We start from the raw sequence: 5,000 nt of genomic DNA on the forward strand, positions 1-5,000 counted from the left end.
CCGCCTGTCATGAGCCAAAGGTGCATCCTGACGTGGCAAATCAGATGATGCCGCAGGCATCCACTTACTATAATCACAATCAACAAACCGGCCGCCCCGCCCCCCCATTAAACCTTTCCTTACAACAATGTGTACCTTAACCTAACCTATGTCGTACCTTAACCTAACCTATGTCGTACCTTAACCTAACCTATGTCGTACCTTAACCTAACCTATGTCGTACCTTAACCTAACCTATGTCGTACCTTAACCTAACCTATGTCGTACCTTAACCTAACCTATGTCGTACCTTAACCTAACCTATGTCGTACCTTAACCTAACCTATGTCGTACCTTAACCTAACCTATGTCGTACCTTAACCTAACCTATGTCGTACCTTAACCTAACCTATGTCGTACCTTAACCTAACCTATGTCGTACCTTAACCTAACCTATGTCGTACCTTAACCTAACCTATGTCGTACCTTAACCTAACCTATGTCGTACCTTAACCTAACCTATGTCGTACCTTAACCTAACCTGTATTGCGCCTTAGCCTAACCTGTATTGCGCCTTAACCTAACCTGTATTGCGCCTTAACCTAACCTGTATTGCGCCTTAACCTAACCTGTATTGCGCCTTAACCTAACCTGTATTGCGCCTTAACCTAACCTGTATTGCGCCTTAACCTAACCTGTATTGCGCCTTAACCTAACCTGTATTGCGCCTTAACCTAACCTGTATTGCGCCTTAACCTAACCTGTATTGCGCCTTAACCTAACCTGTATTGCGCCTTAACCTAACCTGTATTGCGCCTTAACCTAACCTGTATTGCGCCTTAACCTAACCTGTATTGCGCCTTAACCTAACCTGTATTGCGCCTTAACCTAACCTGTATTGCGCCTTAACCTAACCTGTATTGCGCCTTAACCTAACCTGTATTGCGCCTTAACCTAACCTGTATTGCGCCTTAACCTAACCTGTATTGCGCCTTAACCTAACCTGTATTGCGCCTTAACCTAACCTGTATTGCGCCTTAACCTAACCTGTATTGCGCCTTAACCTAACCTGTATTGCGCCTTAACCTAACCTGTATTGCGCCTTAACCTAACCTGTATTGCGCCTTAATGTAACCTATATTGCGCCTTAACGTAACCTATATTGCGCCTTAACGTAACCTATATTGCGCCTTAACGTAACCTATATTGCGCCTTAACGTAACCTATATTGCGCCTTAACGTAACCTATATTGCGCCTTAACGTAACCTATATTGCGCCTTAACGTAACCTATATTGCGCCTTAACGTAACCTATATTGCGCCTTAACGTAACCTATATTGCGCCGTAACGTAACCTATATTGCGCCTTAACGTAACCTATATTGCGCCTTAACGTAACCCACGTTGCGCCGTAACGTAACCCACGTTGTGCCGTAACCCGACACACGTTGGGCCTTAACCCGACACACGTTGGGCCTTAACCCGACACACGTTGGGCCTTAACCCGACACACGTTGGGCCTTAACCCGACACACGTTGGGCCTTAACCCGACACACGTTGGGCCTTAACCCGACACACGTTGGGCCTTAACCCGACACACGTTGGGCCTTAACCCGACACACGTTGGGCCTTAACCCGACACACGTTGGGCCTTAACCCGACACACGTTGGGCCTTAACCCGACACACGTTGGGCCTTAACCCGACACACGTTGGGCCTTAACCCGACACACGTTGGGCCTTAACCCGACACACGTTGGGCCTTAACCCGACACACGTTGGGCCTTAACCCGACACACGTTGGGCCTTAACCCAACACACGTTGGGCCTTAACCTGCTCTGTAATTGTCATACGACGCGTTAAATTAGTGTAGTGTTGCCTAACTGCAACCCCCGCAATATAGTTTGCTACTCGCACTGCCCGGTCCCCAGTGTATCGCTTCATGTTAAACACCTTGCAGCTATACACTAATGTGGATGGCAGCAGGATGTACATGCTCAATGCCCTTTGCAGTTGTTCATTGGCATTTGCAGTTGTTCATTGGCATTTGCAGTTGTTCATTGGCATTCGCATGGCGAAGCACTTAGCCTACGCTGTGGTACGGCCTGTGTCAACTGTCCGCTGATGTTGTACGTCCAAATCACACACTGTACTGCACATTGGTCCTCATGTACTGAATGATACATCGTGGTACATGTGACCGTACAACGACTGCGCCAACAACGGCGAACCATGCGGTCCAAATGTTGTGCACTCAGCTACGTGTCGTCGCCCTATAAGAGCTGGATTGCAGTGTGGTATGCCCTGGATGGCGATCAGCATGAGCCGTCTGTTGATGTAGTGGCGCGTGTTGTCAGACGTAGTCGTCTCTTCTCACACACCGTGATAGCATGGTGCACTGCGTTCCACATCTGCGACATGCGACAGAGGCCGGTTGACAGTCGTTCGCGCAATGGACATCGCATGCGTACGGGGGCCACCTTCCACGTGTTCGCGAAGCGTGCACATGTTGTTGCGTGTATGTGGGCAGACATAGTGTGTCGTGACACCTGACACAGGCATGCAACAATCGTTGAATTTGCAAATGGCGATGGACGCCTACGTTTGCTGGTGACGTTACGCAAATGAACAACTGGTAAACCGTTGTGGTGCGGTTGTTCTCGCTAGAGGTGAATCAGTGATGGCGACGATCGGTTGAGCTACCAACCGGTTGTTCCAGCGATACCCACCATGCCCACGAACGTGAATGGCATCTGGGTGTGAAGCGATACGCGGCGGTGGCTGGGTGGGACCGTCCCCGGCCGGTGAGGGGGGGCCTCCCGGCGTGCTGGCCGCGCGGTGCGTGGGCGCACGCGCTACAGCCGGCTGGTGGGGGCGGCCAGTGGCAGGCGCGCCGGCCGACGGAGGCGGCAGGCGGCGCAGCTGCGCGCCGGCGCACCCTGCACGCGGCGCCGTGCGGCCAAAGTAGGTCCTCGCGGGCCCGGTGCGAAGCGCGGTGGACATCTGCAGTGTGCTGGTCCGATTGAGGACTGTGTGCGCTGAGGATGCGCCGCCGCCCGGCGCTCGGCGCCGCGACGCCGTCTGCTGCTCGGTCGCCTCTGCGGTTCTCGCAGGTGGTTTGTATCGCAGCTGTGCGGACGTGTTGGCGCGTGCGCTGTGCTGGGAGAGTTCGCTTCGGCACCCAAGTGGGGCTTTTGTCCTTCTGTGGCGCTGGCGTTGGAGCTGCCGGTCACCGTAGGTGGCGCGTGTTGTCTCCCGCCGGCAATGCCACGACAGCACGCTCCCGGGCCTCTGTCGGCAGCGGCAAGCTCAGTTGGGAGCACGGGTGGTCGCACCTAAAGCGTCTACTCGCCAAACTCCGGGCGATTGCGCCTCTCTCGAACCCGACCAAGTACTTAGGACGGCGCTGCGCGCCGCCGGGACCTGAGAGGGTTTCGAGGTGTATGGTGCAGGGGAGCTCAGCCTCCTCCTGTTTGCAGAATAATTGAGCGGACGCTTGCGTGTTCGCGCGGGCCCCCGGGACACACTCCCGGGCGGCCGGCTGCTCAGCTCTAGTTGACGCAGCTCCCTGGTTGATCCTGCCAGTAGTCATATGCTTGTCTCAAAGATTAAGCCATGCATGTCTCAGTACAAGCCGCATTAAGGTGAAACCGCGAATGGCTCATTAAATCAGTTATGGTTCCTTAGATCGTACCCACGTTACTTGGATAACTGTGGTAATTCTAGAGCTAATACATGCAAACAGAGTCCCGACCAGAGATGGAAGGGACGCTTTTATTAGATCAAAACCAATCGGTCGGCTCGTCCGGTCCGTTTGCCTTGGTGACTCTGAATAACTTTGGGCTGATCGCACGGTCCTCGTACCGGCGACGCATCTTTCAAATGTCTGCCTTATCAACTGTCGATGGTAGGTTCTGCGCCTACCATGGTTGTAACGGGTAACGGGGAATCAGGGTTCGATTCCGGAGAGGGAGCCTGAGAAACGGCTACCACATCCAAGGAAGGCAGCAGGCGCGCAAATTACCCACTCCCGGCACGGGGAGGTAGTGACGAAAAATAACGATACGGGACTCATCCGAGGCCCCGTAATCGGAATGAGTACACTTTAAATCCTTTAACGAGTATCTATTGGAGGGCAAGTCTGGTGCCAGCAGCCGCGGTAATTCCAGCTCCAATAGCGTATATTAAAGTTGTTGCGGTTAAAAAGCTCGTAGTTTGATTTGTGTCCCACGCTGTTGGTTCACCGCCCGTCGGTGTTTAACTGGCATGTATCGTGGGACGTCCTGCCGGTGGGGCGAGCTGAAGGCGTGCGACGCGCCTCGTGCGTGCACGTGCGTCCCGAGGCGGACCCCGTTGCAATCCTACCAGGGTGCTCTTGAGTGAGTGTCTCGGTGGGCCGGCACGTTTACTTTGAACAAATTAGAGTGCTTAAAGCAGGCAAGCCCGCCTGAATACTGTGTGCATGGAATAATGGAATAGGACCTCGGTTCTATTTTGTTGGTTTTCGGAACCCGAGGTAATGATTAATAGGGACAGGCGGGGGCATTCGTATTGCGACGTTAGAGGTGAAATTCTTGGATCGTCGCAAGACGAACAGAAGCGAAAGCATTTGCCAAGTATGTTTTCATTAATCAAGAACGAAAGTTAGAGGTTCGAAGGCGATCAGATACCGCCCTAGTTCTAACCATAAACGATGCCAGCCAGCGATCCGCCGCAGTTCCTCCGATGACTCGGCGGGCAGCCTCCGGGAAACCAAAGCTTTTGGGTTCCGGGGGAAGTATGGTTGCAAAGCTGAAACTTAAAGGAATTGACGGAAGGGCACCACCAGGAGTGGAGCCTGCGGCTTAATTTGACTCAACACGGGAAACCTCACCAGGCCCGGACACCGGAAGGATTGACAGATTGATAGCTCTTTCTTGATTCGGTGGGTGGTGGTGCATGGCCGTTCTTAGTTGGTGGAGCGATTTGTCTGGTTAATTCCGATAACGAACGAGACTCTAGCCTGCTAACTAGTCGCGTG

General features: G+C 53.1%; 1 non-coding gene across 1 annotated transcript in view; it reads left to right on the forward strand.

Moving 5' to 3' along the window:
* Positions 1 to 3,545: 3,545 nt before the first annotated feature.
* The window catches only part of LOC126434995 (small subunit ribosomal RNA), a 1,910-nt gene continuing 455 nt past the window's right edge, over positions 3,546 to 5,000 (forward strand). The window contains exon 1 of the ribosomal RNA XR_007579651.1: positions 3,546 to 5,000. This exon is cut by the window's right edge and continues 455 nt beyond it. This is a non-coding gene — a ribosomal RNA (small subunit ribosomal RNA).

The sequence above is a fragment of the Schistocerca serialis genome, unplaced genomic scaffold (assembly GCF_023864345.2).
Source record: "Schistocerca serialis cubense isolate TAMUIC-IGC-003099 unplaced genomic scaffold, iqSchSeri2.2 HiC_scaffold_1196, whole genome shotgun sequence".
NCBI classification, from domain to species: domain Eukaryota; kingdom Metazoa; phylum Arthropoda; class Insecta; order Orthoptera; family Acrididae; genus Schistocerca; species Schistocerca serialis.